Consider the following 15847-nt stretch of genomic DNA (forward strand, 5'->3'; position numbering starts at 1 on the left):
AGGGAAATATATACAAGATCTTGTGGTAGCTCACAGCGAAAAAAAATATGACAATGAATATATGTGTGTTTATGTATAATTGAAAAGTTGTGCTCTACACTGGAATTTGACACAACATTGTAAAATGATTAGAACTCAATAAAAAAAATGTTTAAAAAAAGACCTTTCTCTAACACTTTACAAGCATTCATAGTACAAGAAAGCAACATAATATTTAAATTATACATCTTCACAATGGTGCATCAAATTGGCTCAAAGCCCTTATTCATTAGCTTTTTTCTCTTTACTATAAATTTGGCCCAAACTGAATTTAAACACTTTTTAGTGAAACAAAGACCAAAAAGTTTAACATAGTTACTTCAGGGATAACAGCTGCCCAGAGACCATGTCATTCCTTCAGGGAGGTTAGGGCAGAGAAGGTCAGCTGTAGCAGGATGGAAGTTTCTTTTCTTAAAGCTGTAGAAGTCAAGGTAAGAGGGAGAGAGAGACCAGAGAGCATAGTGGGAGCAGCTCGACGCCAATAAGCACAGGTTTGCACTTACTTTCAGATTTAAGTGGCTATCTGTTCAATTTCAACAAACAGACCAATGACTAAGACGCCATTCAGGAAGCTGGCTTCAATCCAACCTCTGTAAGCATCCAAATAGTCACTAACAGGAAGCAAATACTATCAGATTCCAAGGAGGCCAAGCCACATAGTCTGTTTACAGATGTACTCTTCCGTCTTGTCCACCACTTAGACAAGAGCATGCACTACCAGATCCCACAATATCTTACCGTAGCTCTTAACCTGGCGCATGTGCTCCATCTGTCATTCTTCCAAAAAGACTTTCTAAGCCTACCAGCCCCAGATTGAATGCCAAATATGCCAAGTAAGGCTGACGAAGCAACAAGGTGCAAGGTCACTAGGGAACTGGCATAGAACAGTTCCCTCTACAACTGCAAAAATGGATTTTTAATTTTTAAGTTAATTTAAACATTGCTTTTAGTCTGATGATAATACCAGTGGTGCAGAAAGAGCTCTGGTGGTATGTTCAAAGCAGCACTCACCTGTGGCTCTCCTTCAGTTCTAGAGGCTCTGAGGCAGTCAGTAGTGCTTTGTCGAATATCTTCTTTAGGTTTTCCTGTGTGAATGCAGAACACTCCATGTATTCGACAGCCTCCAGGGCACAGAACAACATTTCAGCAGTCTGTGGAATGAGAGGTTTCTTTGTCCCTGGCAAATTTCCTGATAATAGAAGGCATCACATTTCTGAGATCAATTTTGGTTCCAACAAACAAGGAGTCTTCAAACAATGGTGAATTATCTCAAGTACCCACTTTTATTTCCCATTTTCAGAAGACCACTGAAAAAGACTAAAAATATGTCTGTGGATAGCTGAAGGGTGGTTCTGTCAAATTTTTCTTGCTCTGCAGGATCAAATAGTACATAAGTACATGGCTGTCACCAGTAACTGTGACTGAATAGTTGTCAGACACCACTGAAGGTATTCATACATTGTTTGTTGTATAGCATATCAAAACATCTTACCAACAACACCATCATTCACAACACAAATTGTCTGCACTGCTGAAATTTTTAATCCACTTGAAATATTCCAAATACAGTTTTGAACTCAGCTTCTCCATCTGATTTGAAGGACCTACGTGCTTTTATCAGCCTAAACGACGCCTAGTAGAAAAGGATATGGAAGAGGCTTTAGGCTTTAGTTGAGGAGGTGAGCCAAACTGACCAGATGATGGTGGTGGGTTAAGAGCACATTCCAGGAAGCACTGCAGGAAAAGTCTTAGATAGCAGGAGGGGTAAAGGTCAGCTGACAGCTTACTCCATCAGACTGACAGTCACAACAGGAATGGAGGACACTGGTGGAAACTGCCCTACTGGTCCCTGCCCTTCCTAGCTCCAGAAGTTGGTGTGGAAGAAGTGTTCAGAAACAGTCCTGAGGCCCTTCGCTATGCTTCCTTCCCCAAGCCCCATCCCAACAGCGATTTTTCTGGGCTAAGAGGTCAGGACTCCAGCTAAATAGGTGAGTGGGCCATTGTAAAGGAAATGAAGGTGTCGACCGCCAGACTGCTGTCCGTTACAGAAACGTTCTCCTGGGCCCCGGCGTTCTCCATGCGTCATGTGACTTGCTGGAGGTCCAGGAAAGGTGCATAAAGGTGAATCACTTGACCGTCAGCAGGCCGCGGGGAGCGCCTTACCCCGGACGCCTGGGTTTCAGTCACGTTCCTGACTCCAACTCCATCCTCTGCGCTTCAGCTAAACAAGCGCCCCCTTCGACTAAATTCCGACTCCTTGAGGCCGGGGAAGCCCTGACCAGGTGAGGTAAAGATAAGGGAGGAATGGACATGAACGGAGCGGGGCACGCACCTCCCACGGCGTGACGACCCGGGCCTATGAGAGTCCCGCCAAGCGGTGACGTCAGAGGAGCGACGTCAGAGCCTGCGCGGCGGGCGACGCCGCGGATTTAGCTCCTCAGCCTAGCGAGTGCTCCCTGCGTCCTTTAGCCGTCTTACCCTGTGGGCTCCTTCCCCAGGCGGGAACCTAGGTTTTGCCGACCTTTTATCCGGGATGTTGTGCCATCTGCTGCACTTATTTGCGAAATTGCTCTGATTTTGTGGCACCGAGGCGGTAGCGCGGAAAGCGTGCCGCCCTGCGCAGAGGGACCCTTTAGATTGGCAGACCTGGCGAGGCCCTGATGGGAAATAGAGGCTAGACGCACTTCGGCCGGAATTGCGGTAACTAGAACTGTGGGTGCCTCCTGGTCCTAGATTTCCCAAAGCCAACTTGCAGCTACCAGTTGTAGCTGAGCATTAAGCTCTCCCTATATCCAGGGTGTCCAAATCACCCGCACAGACCTTGAGCTTTTGGTACTGACAAAGACAGATGGGTGAGTTCAGCAGGACTGAAATATTTCTTTAAACAATTTTCAGTGTTGAAGCTGCGTCTCCATGGGGCCTTGGCCTAACGTCTTTCATGCTAATATTAGGTGACTCTGTGTACTAATCAATGGATTTGGGCTGAAACTAATTGCTTAATTTTTATTTAAAATTATGTTACACATTGATTGGTGTTGCCTTTTTCAATGATTCAGTACTCTTAATTTCAGCTTCTTTAGTAGGTCTTGGTGGTCTCCAGTTCCAAATGTTCTTAACACAATTTTGACATGTTTACTTGGTTGGAGGGACACTGGTTGGAATGTAATTGAGCCAAAGATAGTGGAAATACTGAGAATACAAAATGTGGCTTGCGCTCTAATTTTCCCACGCCCACTAAAGCATCTGAGATTGCTCTAATTGGGTGTATTACTCATAGGGTATATAATCTGAGACTTCCATTTCATTAGAGGTTAAGGTGATATGGTAGAATTGCTAAAATTTATACAGGACTTACTATTTGCCAAGCACTATTCTAGGTGCTCTGCAGGTATTAGCACCTTTTATCCTTAATGCATTATTACCTGGTTAAGTACGTGCTATTGTTATTTCCATTTTACATATAAATCGTGACATAGTGACATTCATTGCTCAAAGTTGAACAGAGCCAGGGCCTGCCCTCTTAACTCGTATTCTTTACTCTTGGTATACTGGGAGACTGAACTGGAAGTCTGGAGACTTACAGTCCAGACCTGTGTCTAATATTTACCACTTGTATGTTTATAAGTTACAATTGCTCAACAAAGTGTAACTGAATCTCAGACTCTTCACCAGTAAAATGAGGGTACTACGCCAGTCTTGTTGACCTTCCTGAGTTGTTATGCACATCAAATACATTTTTTAATAGGAGCATTTTCAAAGCTATAAAACATTTGAAATATAACAGATGTTATATTGTACTTTTTTCACAGTCTTGACTATTGAAGTAGACCAATTAGACTAAATTATGACCCAGACAACTGTATTATGTAACTGTATTATGTATGTAAGCAGAATTACCTTTAAATTTGAGTTGTAATTAAAGTTAACATTATTGTCAGAATAATTCATTTAGTTCTGATGATGAACTACAGTTGCAGGATAGCTGTGATCCTTTTGAAACCTATTATGTAGATGAATTACCTTTGAAATTACCTCAAGGACACTAACAAAAAATGAGTTTCTCAATTGCTCATAATGCTAATAATACAGCAAATTAGAATTCTGATGTTTTGAAGTCCAACTCTGAAAAATATAGACACTGAATAAGAGTAATAATAATTTTTTAAAACTACTTTATTAAAAATATTTTTGCACTTATGTTAAACTAGTAAATTCTTTTTCTTAAGCCAGTTTACATTGGGTTTTCCAATTACTTTTATCCAAAAAAAGTTGTAACAGTTTACTGAACTATGCCTATGACCACAGTCTCTGCTATTACTTTAGATTTGTGAATGGTAACCCTAGCTGACATAGAAAGTGCTCTGTATCTAGTAGATGCTGATTAAATGATAGCTGTTAGCCATCTCTGAAGTGTCTTCTTAGCATGCAAATGCTTGTGTAAAATTTACATTAGTGTGACAAATTCTCATATTCTGCCTTCAGTTGATATATTTTAACCTCTTTTGATTCTCTATAGAATGACACAGTGTATTTTCTCCTTACTTCTTGTGGTTTTCTGATTAATTCTGCGTAGGTATTATGGTGAGTTACAATGATTTGGGTAGACTCACTATGTGAAACTGCATACTCCATATTAAATTGTCAGCAAAAAACAAGTGTAAATGATCCCTGGATGAATGATGAAGTACATGATGTAAAATATCACTATCTTCCTTTGTTTTATGGTTTTCATTTTGCCTGTCTTCCCTTGATGATCAAGAGTAGAGTGGATTTTCTCCCTGCTTTTAATTGGGATGTTGGAGAAGTTAAGGAGCTAAGATGGGGAAAATCTGCTTTTGATGTGAGGAGATTCTCTTCATTAACTCCACAATATTATACATACAAATTAAAGAAACAGTGCATTTAACTTCTAAATGCCTTCAGGAATCACTATTGAAATTCAACACATCATCATACTTTTTAATATTTCCAGAAAAATAGAATTCTTTGACAGTCTTTAATTGATTTGGTTAAAAAATCTCTGCCTATAAAAAATCTCCTTTCATTAGCTCCTGTATTCTTGGACTATGATTCACTGATGTTAATATTAAAATATTTTCATCATAGTTATGCTGACAGACTAAACACCTAGCTGGGAAAATTCTGTGACTCTTAGTATCAGGATCTTCCTGGTGTTTTTTAACTATACTCCAAAAACCTCATTCCCCCCCCCACTTTTATTGAGATATAACTGACATATAACATTGTATTAATTTAAGATTTACAACATACTTTGGTATGTGTATATATTGTGAAATTATTACTTTGTTTAGTTTTATGTTATTTTTGCCAAGATGGTTTTCAATAATTCTACAGCACACAAAATGTGCTTGTTCCTCTCCGTGAGTTTCCAGGAGTAAATATTCAGTGATAGCTTCTACATTGTAGACACTGAGAAGAGTATTTTGTATAAACCAAAGTTTATTATGGAGGTTAAGTGCTAAGAACATCTTAAATGAATGCATTTATTTGGATGAATGAAAGTTTTATGAAGCTCAAGTTTTTTGGTTCATCTCATGTTCATATAACTAGTTTCTTTCTCAGATAGGTAAAGACAAGTGCAATACAAATTTTGTAGAGCATTATCCAAATTACCCCTTAAAAACTGCTGCTACTTTGACTATAAACTTCCATATGTTCTTTATGATTTCTGGGTGATGATATATCAAGCAGCATACTTAAAGGAGTTTAATAATTCTTACTGGGGAAATTTTGGATTATTTACCAAGCTTTTTATAATAGCTATACAAAAATTACCCATGAGTGAATGGTGAATGATGTAGACTTTTGAAATGCATACTTTTTAAAAAATTAATTATTTTTGAGGGGTAATTAGGTTTATTTATTTGTTTATTTATTTTAATGGAAGTATTGGTGATTGAACCCAGGATCTCTTGCATGCTAAGCACACACTCTATCACTAAGCTATACCTTCCCCCCATGCACACTTTTTAATGTACGAATGAGTCTTTAAGTATAATTTAATAATAGTGTAGTTAGCCATTCTTTTATTTACTCTCCTGTATGATGGCTTTTCCTATATCTGGATGAAGCAAGTGTTCATCTTAAACCAGTCCCCTACAAGGTGTGATGGGTATTATCTTTCTGCTACAAGACATTTCTGTTACAAGTGACAAGCCTGCACTTAGTCACCTGTTCTTTATTCCTTTCCAGCACTTCCCAGCTCAATACTTGTACTTATTGTCACTTCATCTTACTAGGTCTCTGCTCCCCACAAGCCAACCACTCTTGGAACACCCACCCCTCTCACTGTCTGGAATGCCCACATGAGGGGGATCCCACTGACTTTCTTTCCTTTCTGCCAGCTATTGCTTGTCATTTAGTCCCATGTCACTGCAACATACCAATCAGTATCTGTTTTTCCAAAGCTCACTCATAGACTACATCTTGAGAACGACTCCATTATCTGAGGTACAGAAGAAAGAAGACCCAAATGATTGCCGTCTCAAGGCTGACAGCTGTTGGTAGATGCCAGCTGGACGCTCAGCTGAGGCTGCAGGCCGGAAGCCTCAGTTCTCCTCCATATGGGTTTATTTGGGGTTCCTCACAGTAGCAGGTGAAGTCCCAGCAGGAGCATTCAAAGAGGACAGGCTTTGAGGTAGTTTTCCGTCGTAGCTAATGCCAAACCTATTCTTTTGATACAAGGATCAGGTATGAGTTGTTTTGTTCAGAAGTGCATGATGGCAGGGCAGCTCAAAGAGAAAAATATTGTTTGATATAATTGTTAAACCTAAACACCAAAGGAAAAGTTACACCTGATTTTGAAACGTGTTTTAACAAACACATGGCCTGAAGAAAGAACGCCAACAAACCTCCCCACCGTGTAAAGAAGAAGGTGGAATTAATTCTTCTGGCAGTAAGATGGGTGGGTAAACACAGACCATGAGGAAAGGACAGTTTAAACTGGAGGGCTAAAGGTCTAAAAAACGGACGGGGGTCGGTTTAATGTATGTAGTTTTAAGGCCATAGGGATGACCCATTTCTTACAGTGAGGAGGCATGCAACCTTAAGCCTGAGAGAGCCTGCCAGAAAAGAGAAGAGGAAGAAGGCCCATGGATTTCCACGAATGAGGAAGGGACCTAAAAGACCAGTTGGTGGTGCAGGTCCTCCTGGTGGTGAGATACTTTGGTTGTAAGATACTGGAAAATTAGAAAATACTGGCCCCAGGAGGGATAGATGGAAAATGCTGGTCACAGAGTCTGGAGAATATCCTGGGGGAACTAACTCTCTGGTGATAGTGGTTTCAGAAAAAGAAGGGCCCAAGGAGCGAGGGACAGAGCTGGGTCTGGCACCAAGTGACCTCCACACACATCAATGCTCCTTTAGGCGGGGGCGGTAACTCCCGGCCTCCAGAGAGCCGCGAGCCTGGCGACCGAAAACCCAACTGGGTGGGGCCGGCTGGCAGTGTCCGCGGCTGGCTCAAGCTGACAGGGGGCACACTGCAGCGTACGTGAACAGATGAGGAAACGTCGTCGTCACAGTGTTCTCCTCACCTCTTAACTGCATGGCTCCAGATCCTCCACCTGGACTAGGCGCTGGGAAGGCAGGGTACTTGGGCTTCCGTGTCCCTACCTCGGAGGACAAAGTGGCCCACCACCAAAGGCTTTTACCTCCTAGGGGGCTGTTCATTGCCCGCGCACGCGCAGAAAGACCTGGATACCGCCGCTACTGCCTAGGCCTCACGTCACCCAGCATCCGCCAAGGAGAGCTAGCAGCTTTAAGCTCGGCCCTAGTGAGTCACGTGGGTCAGCTGACCGCCGGCTCTGCCCAGGTGCTTCCGGGTCCGTTCTGCTAGTCAGGGGCGCTAAATCCACAGCCTGGAAGCCCTCTGCACCTTTGGAGCAGACTGACAACCCTCACAGAACGGGGAGATACTCGGGCAGGAGGGAGGAACTGATGCCCCGTTAGAGGGGGACCTCCCGAGTAACGCCCCCGCTTGGGAATAGGTTTCCACGCCTTCGCACGGGGGGGGGGGCGGCTTCCGGAGCGGTGACGTCAGAGGCGCGGCCTCCGAGCTGACTTCGGATCAGAGGTGTCGTGTCTTCAAGGGGCTTCCTCAGGCTGCAGGCCCTGCGGCCTCCGCGAAGTGGGAAGGTCCTAGGTGGGCGTAAGTGTCCAAACTTGTTTGGGCCCCTCAAACAATTAAGGGAACACAAGTGCCGCGTGTTGGCGCCACCTGTGTGGAACATGTTCTGTCCCCGTAGTTGTGAGCCTTCAAATGGGAAGGAAACCTGAACAGGAATTTGCCAGGAACGCTTGGACTGAGCCCATATTGTGCTGAAAGTGAGACATTTGGAAGTGCATGTGCACCCTGGTGCCATTCACTCTATTCAGCCTTGTTTTTTCACTTAAACATCAGCCCTTCAAAGTGTCAAATTTAGGTCTTTTGCGCTGCCAGAGGCAGGTGGCACAATGTGCAAAGGGTCAGGAAATGTAAAGTGAATTTTCTAACTGCTTCAAAGTATCTCACTGCCAGGCCCAATGGGACTTCTGTTGTGTTCTCAGCTAAGATTAGAGCACTCTTAATCCTGCTCGGTGGATCTGGTCAGAATCTTAATTGCTGTTTCCTATTTCAAGCTGTATTACACTTTGCGTGAAAAGACTCCATTTCAGTGCTACAAAACTCTAATTTCACTCTATTTGAAAATCTCTGTGGTCTCTAGTCCCAGATGTTTTCTTCGTTTTGAGGTGCACGGTGAGGGTGAAAGGCACATGGTATTTTTTTTTTAATTTTTTATTGATTTATAATCATTTTACAATGTTGTGTCAAATTCCAGTGTAGAGCACAATTTTTCAGTCATACATGAACATGTGTAGACGCATTGTCACATTTTTTTCTCTGTGAGCTACCATAAGATCTTGTGTATATTTCCCTGAAGGCACATGATATTGATGGTTTTAAAACAAAAGTATACACAAAACATTTGCATTTGCCCCACACTAGCACACAATTGGGTGTATATACAGTATATAATATCAGGCTTCTAACCCTATTTAGGAGGCAAAGTGACATGATTATAGTAATAATGAGTAATAAACATAATGATCCTGGCATGGATAAATTGGCTGTAATTTCTGTCTCAATGACTCCTCCCATGCTCCCTCAAAGCCTTTGGGGGGGGTAGTTAGGGTCATCTATTTATTTTTAGAGGAGGTACTGGGGATTGAACCCAGGACCTTGTGCATGCCAAGCACGTGCTTTACCACTTGAGCTATACATTGTCCCCAAAGCTACTTCACTACGTTTTTCTCTCCAACAATCCATAAGATCACTTTCTTCTCCCTGACACGCTTTCTTGACCTCCAGTACACCCATTCTCTTGGTTTTCACCTACTTCACTTCCTGCTCTTTCTCAGTCTTTTTTCTTTTCTTTTTTTTTTTTTTTTTTTTTTTTTTTTTGCTGATTCTATTAAATATTGCACCTTTTCAAATGGTCTGTTGATGGACTGCTGATGTTTGGAGGGGTAATAAATTAAGACATAATTCATAAACTTTTTATTCCATAACCTTAATTTTTCTTGCCCTCACTTAAGCAAAATTACTGGTTATGTTATTATAATTAGATTTTTAATATTACTTATCTATTGACAGTAATAATTGAAATCAGAGATCAGCAAACTACAGCCATGGGCCAAATCTGGTTTACCAACTATTTTTGTAAATAAAGTTGCATTGTAGTACAGCTATGCCCATTTATTTTTGCACCGTCTGCGGCTGTTTTTTGAGCTATAACAGCAGAGTTGAGTAGTTGTGCTAGAGAATGACCCACAAAGTTTAAAACATTATTTCTTATCTAGCTCTTGACAGAAAAAGCTTGCCAAACTCTGACCTAAATGACTGAAAATAGGAAATGTAATTGTGTTCTAAGTGTATAGATTTTAATCCATTTTCCCCAACAGATGTAAATTAAATTACTGTATAAAAATTTAAAATTAAAATTATTATTTTCACACTTTTTTTTGGTAGGGGGAGGTAATTAGGTTTGTTTTTTTTAATGGAGGTACTGGGGATAGAATCCAGGACCTCATGCATGCTAAGCATATGCTCTACTACTGAGCTATAACCTTCCCCAGAACATATTTTTGAAGTTATTTTTCTTCTTAAGTTTTCAGAATTATCTTCCAAAATCAAAAGGCAAAATATGTTATAATTAAAAACTATAAAGTTGTTAAGTTAAAATTATTTAGAGTTGAGCAACCTTAATTTTTGGGAAATGTAATTAAATCTTACTATAGCTGTAAAAATAAAACCAACATGATTTTAGTGTTCATTGTCCATCCAGTTGCCACTGTTAGTAGTCAGCATCATAGTTCATGTATATTAGGTCTTGACATTCTATGTAGGACTTTAAAAATAATATGAATTGTTTAATATTCTTAAGTGTTTCTCAGACACAAGTATTGCAAATACTGTGCTAATAAGCTAATTCATGAATAATTCTATAACCACTCATTGAAATATGAAGAGAAGCAAAAAAATCAGTGCTCCACACTGTTACTGTGCTAAGTAAGAATCCCTTGCATTCATGATATCTGAAAGGATTTGATAAAATAATTCATGTTCTCCTACTTAAGTGCTTCTATTACTCAAAACCTTTCCATTCTCTGAAACAGTATCCATCTCTGAGTTGCCATGCACAACTGAGGAGCCTGCATAGCATTTGGACACAGTTGCCTTTTCTTTTGAGGCCACAGAGCTGGAGATATGCTGAGGTGTTTATATCCTGGGATATACCACCACAAAATATGCCACTTTGGCATTAGGATTTCTTTCTGTGAAAAAAACAATTGAGAGGAAGCAGATATAAGGACACCTCTGTCCTCCCCCTATTTGTCTAAAAGCAGGACGTAAATTCATAAACATGTTCTTCCTCTTCTCCCTACCAGGAAGGACAAAAGTTAATTTATTGGAGACAACTCTAAATTCTTTTCAGCCCAGAGGAATCTCCTTCCGTATCTTCCACTAGTTCCCCTATATGTTTACCTTCCCATAATTTGCTGCCCTAGAAACTCAAAATCCTTTCCTTTGCCTTACCATTTATCTAAAAATGTGTTCTTTTGTTAAGATGCTATATAGGCCATGCTCTGACCACCCCTTTGAGTTACTCATCTCTGAGCACTCCCATGTGTATGCATGATGCACGTTAATAAACTCTTTGTTTTTCTCTTAGTTTGTCTTTTGTCAGTCCAATTTACAGGGTCTCAGCCAGAAGAACTTAAGACGAGTAGCAGGAAAATAAATTTTTTCCCTCCCCTACAGGCCTTAGCAGGTTAGAATGTTTGTGATATGTGGTGGCCACTACAGTGCAGGGCCCTCTTGCCCAGGTCAAAGGGTAAATATTGCCTTGCTGGGTACCTATTATCGGCTCCAAGCAGGCCACATCCTTCCAATGTAGTACAAATGTAACGGTGGTAAGAACATGGCCATTGGAAAAAATGAATACCGAAATTAACCTCACCATCTCCCTCATATTGCTATTAATTTAAAACCACGCTGTATTGACACAAGCCTTCACGTTTCCTTTGGGTATGCCAGGAATTATTTGATGGCAGGAATCTTCTACTAAATTGCCTACATATATCACTAATTACTTAATGCAGTTTCACCAAAAGCCCTCAGGGCGGCACACCACAGAAAGGATGCATTTAGAGTACCACACTACTCACCAAAAGATCTGTGCTCCAGAGGAAGCCTTATCTTCATGTTAAGTGGACCCAAGACTGCTTCCCAGATGTGTTTTAATGAGTTTAACTCCTTTCTAACTTTTCAGTAATTGGAGAAATATATAGGGTAATTTTGCGCTATTCAAAGGAAGCCTAAATTAACGACCGGGGAGTACACAATTTGAAATAAAGTCTTAGTCTCATTTGAAGTACTGAGTAAATACTAAAATTTAAATATGTATAGCTGAAAGCACCTTTGTTTTAACATGTAGTCTCTGTTTTACAGATTATATAATTCTCCCTCTAAAAAAATAGCTTAGAATGCTACAAATGTATTATAGATTGTTGATCTAAAAATAAATGTGTGTGTATGTGTGTTTAAGGTCTCAAGAACAACTCCTCATTTGCCAACCAATTAAAATACATATTTACAGATACATCTGTATCTATATCTACATCTGTCTATCTACATTCTCAAAAGTGACCTCATGAAGCTTCAATTCATAAAAATGTATGAAATGTGAAGATTTTGTTCCTGAATATTTTTGTCTGAATGCATTTGTGGAGTATTAGCCAGAAAGATAACTTGATGGTATGAATGACTTTGTCTGTTGCTGAATGTTTATGAATTAAATCATTTTTAAAGTCAGCTTTATAAAAGCACATCTTAGAATCAAAAAGAGAAATCTAAGTCTAGGTCGATAAGAACAAGCCACAGACAAGGAATAGATAAGAAGCTTGCCCCTGAAGCCACAGTCCTAAAGGGGGAAAAAGTTGGGTTTTAAAGATCCTACCTGCCTTGAAGGCAGGAGAGCACTAGGTAGAAGAAGTCAGATTCCTTGGGTAAATGCATGGAGCAGAGACCCCATCAATCCATGTTAGACTATGATATGAACAATAAATAAAACTTTATTGTGTTGATCCCCCTAAAGTTAGAGTTATTTGCAACACTAGTTTGCCTGAATATCACACAGTTATTACAAACCTTATAGAGTTGTTGTCAGGAGTAAAGAAAAATAATCTTACCTAAGAACAAAAGTTCAAGATCTGGGAAGATGGGTGTCAAATCAATGAGTCGTCTTTTCTTAGATAAATGATTCATTAATGAACATACTGTTTCTCTAAAATATTTATTCCAAACTAGGGAATTTTGTTTTAAATACTTGTCAAATTTCAAAAGGTGATTAAATACTTTATATAATGAACTGAGGACATGTAATATTTTGCTTTAATTTAAAAATAACTAATTGTGTGTGTGTTTCTCTATTGTGATGAATATAGAATATTAATACACAAAATTGGGTTTTGGAGGCATAGTGTATTTGATTGATTCCATGCAAGATTTTGGATTCCTGATGTAATATGGAAATAAAGGTGTAAGTAAATGTAACGTAAAACATGAGGTTTCAGTTGAAATGTAATACAATTAAAGTTAACTAAAATATCTCATATATTTTAAGAATTTGCTCTAGTAAAACTCAAGAATAAAACCACCCTAATGTTTTTAACTTAGAATTTTGAATAGTTTGGTGCAGGTCCAAGAGAGTACAATTTGTTTTACGGAAGGGTCCTGGTGACCAATGTGAGGGTTTGGGTTTTTAATGCAGCAGTTTCCGATTGAAGTTGTTCAGGCCTTCTTACAGTTTACGAACACAGTAAAGGGAATTTTGCAAATCTTTCCCTGAATTTCAACAAGTTCACTAGGCACTATGGTTTGGATTAAAGTGTGCAGACCGTGAGCATGACAGATGTGGGTTCTCTATGCAACTTACTCTTTGATGTAAAGGCCAGTTACTTCACCTCAGTTTCTCACCTGTAAAATAGTGGTAGGAAAACTTAGCTCATTTTAATTGTCAATTATATCTTGTTAAAAGTGAGGGGAAAAGAAAAGAAATACCTAAAGGACTGTTGTAAGACCTACCTGGGATAATGTTCACAGAGTTGGGCACATTGGTGATACACAATAAATGGTTCTTCTCTCCCTGCCCTCTCTACAATAAAAACTACTGGTGACATTTACTAACAGTAAGATGGAGAAGATACCTGAGTATTATTATTTTTTAACTGCTGTTACATCAGCTCAGTATGGGATCATTTCTTTTAGAAATATTTATCCACTGATCCAAAGTCTTGTTTGGGCAGTATTAAATGTCTCTGATTAAAACAAATTAAAAACAATTCTTTCCTAAAATTGTGTTAATTTTGGTAACCAAACTGTCTTATTATCTGGTCCCTAGCAATAAAACATCAATAAAAATTGTCCTTGAGATAAAGAACCATAGGATTAGTATGACAGGACATATTCTCAGAAATAAACACTAGATGGCAGCTTTTAGACAAGATTGTCTGGGTCAATAACCCATTTTTTTCCCCTCCTGACAAAACTCAAGCCAAGTCTTTTCTGAATGTCTGACATAGTAGATCCCACTTTCCCAGGGACCCTCCCACTTGCCTCTGTCAGGACATCAGATACTAAACTAGAAAAGAAAGCATCTGTAAAGGTTTCTGGAGAGAGACGATTAAATAAAAAACAGAAACCACAACAAGAAAATAAAATGCAAACCTCCCCCCCCCCTGCCCCATTATATTTTGCTTTCCTTTTAAAACAATAAACACAAAATGATTTCAACTCTATGGTGATAGAAAGGGTGGAACTGGGGGTGGAGCAGGGAATCTTCCTGAATCAATTCTAAAGACCTCATTATGTTGTTCTTTGTAAGTTTTTTCAGCTTGTTCTTTTTAAAAATCTCTCTACCCTCTTCCCATTTTTCTTTTATTCATGCCTTCCAGTATTTATCAAGCATTTACTTGATAAATGTGGTACTTGCATCAGTCTGTCTCTGAGGGTGGGAGATTAGAAAATATATTTGGATTAGGTCAACCCTCTACCCTTCAGACCACTGCAGTCTCATGGGAAATAAGACAGCGACATACATATCAGATAATGTACAATTTCTGGCAGGCACATTTTGGGTACCACAGCACAAATGAAGTCATATCAAGTGGCATTCTCATGGGAGGGTATATAGCTGAGGGGTAGAGTGCATGCTTAGCAAGCACAAGGTTCTGGGTTCAATCCCCAGTACCTCCTCTAAAAGTAAAAAAAAAAGTGGCATTCTCTTTGTAATCAACAGATCTGTCCTCTTTGGGAAACCTCTTAGGTACATTCAAAAGTTTTACTCAGCTCAATGTGGCTAGCTCATCCTAGTTCTCTACCTTCTATAGCAATTGCTTTACTTTCTAAAGCCTAAAATTTTCTTCCCCAGCACTTGACAGAGTTCACACTGATGGTCACTTTAATGAGTTTTGCTTCATTAATGCTATGGTCTGAAAGTCTGTGTCTCCCCCAAAATTTGTATGTTGAAATCCTAATGCCAGATGTGATAGTATTTTGACGGAGAGCCTTTGGGAGGTACTTAGGTCATGAGGGTTGAGCCCACATGGAGGGTGGAGGATTAATGCTCTTATAAAAGAGACCCCAGAGGGCTTGCCTGCTGCTTCAAATATGTCAGGACACAGCAAGAAGGCATAGCTATGAACCAGGTAGCCATGCCGGAGCCTTGATCTTGAACTTCCCAACCTCCAGAACTATGCAAAATAAAATTCTGTTGTCTATAAGCTAGCCAGTCTGTGGTATTTTGTCATGGCAGCCTGAATGAAGTAAGGCAGTTAATGACCCTTTTTATTTCTGTAAGTTGTACTGATTTCTTAAGTTTTATCTCCTTAAAAACTTGTAATATTTTTCAATTTCTTCACTACTTCTTTCTTAAAGTCCATCTTAAATTGATTATCATTTGCTTTTTGCCTACTTTCTTAAGAGCCCTGATTGTAATTTTAAGCCCAGCCTTCTTAATGGTGAGTTGTATTCTGAAGTAACCTTGAATCAAAAGATTTCTCAGCTCCTATTATCTTCTGTTAATGTTTGGACACATCCTTAGGAATTTCTGGGTTTTTCTTTTGAGTTTTATTTTCAACAATTTGAAGCATAGTTATCTTGTATATTCTACTTTTTATAGAAAGGAACTTTCTCTAGGCTAAAACAATGTGTGCACCAACCCCCAACAAAGCCATAATAATGAAATGT

General features: G+C 39.5%; 2 protein-coding genes across 2 annotated transcripts in view; one reads left to right on the forward strand and one right to left on the reverse strand.

Moving 5' to 3' along the window:
- Nucleotides 1-1589, reverse strand: part of KDM4C (lysine demethylase 4C) — a 359368-nt gene extending 357779 nt beyond the window's left edge. The window contains exon 1 of the mRNA XM_064490229.1: nucleotides 1051-1589. The gene's annotated coding sequence lies outside the window, so the exon portion shown is untranslated. The remainder of the gene's footprint in view (nucleotides 1-1050) is intronic.
- A 786-nt stretch (nucleotides 1590-2375) lies between these two features.
- GLDC (glycine decarboxylase) overlaps nucleotides 2376-15847 on the forward strand; it is a 118932-nt gene continuing 105460 nt past the window's right edge. Inside the window, exon 1 of the mRNA XM_064490233.1 lies at nucleotides 2376-2739. The gene's annotated coding sequence lies outside the window, so the exon portion shown is untranslated. The remainder of the gene's footprint in view (nucleotides 2740-15847) is intronic.

The sequence above is a fragment of the Camelus dromedarius genome, chromosome 10, assembly GCF_036321535.1.
Source record: "Camelus dromedarius isolate mCamDro1 chromosome 10, mCamDro1.pat, whole genome shotgun sequence".
Classification (NCBI taxonomy): Eukaryota; Metazoa; Chordata; class Mammalia; order Artiodactyla; family Camelidae; genus Camelus; species Camelus dromedarius.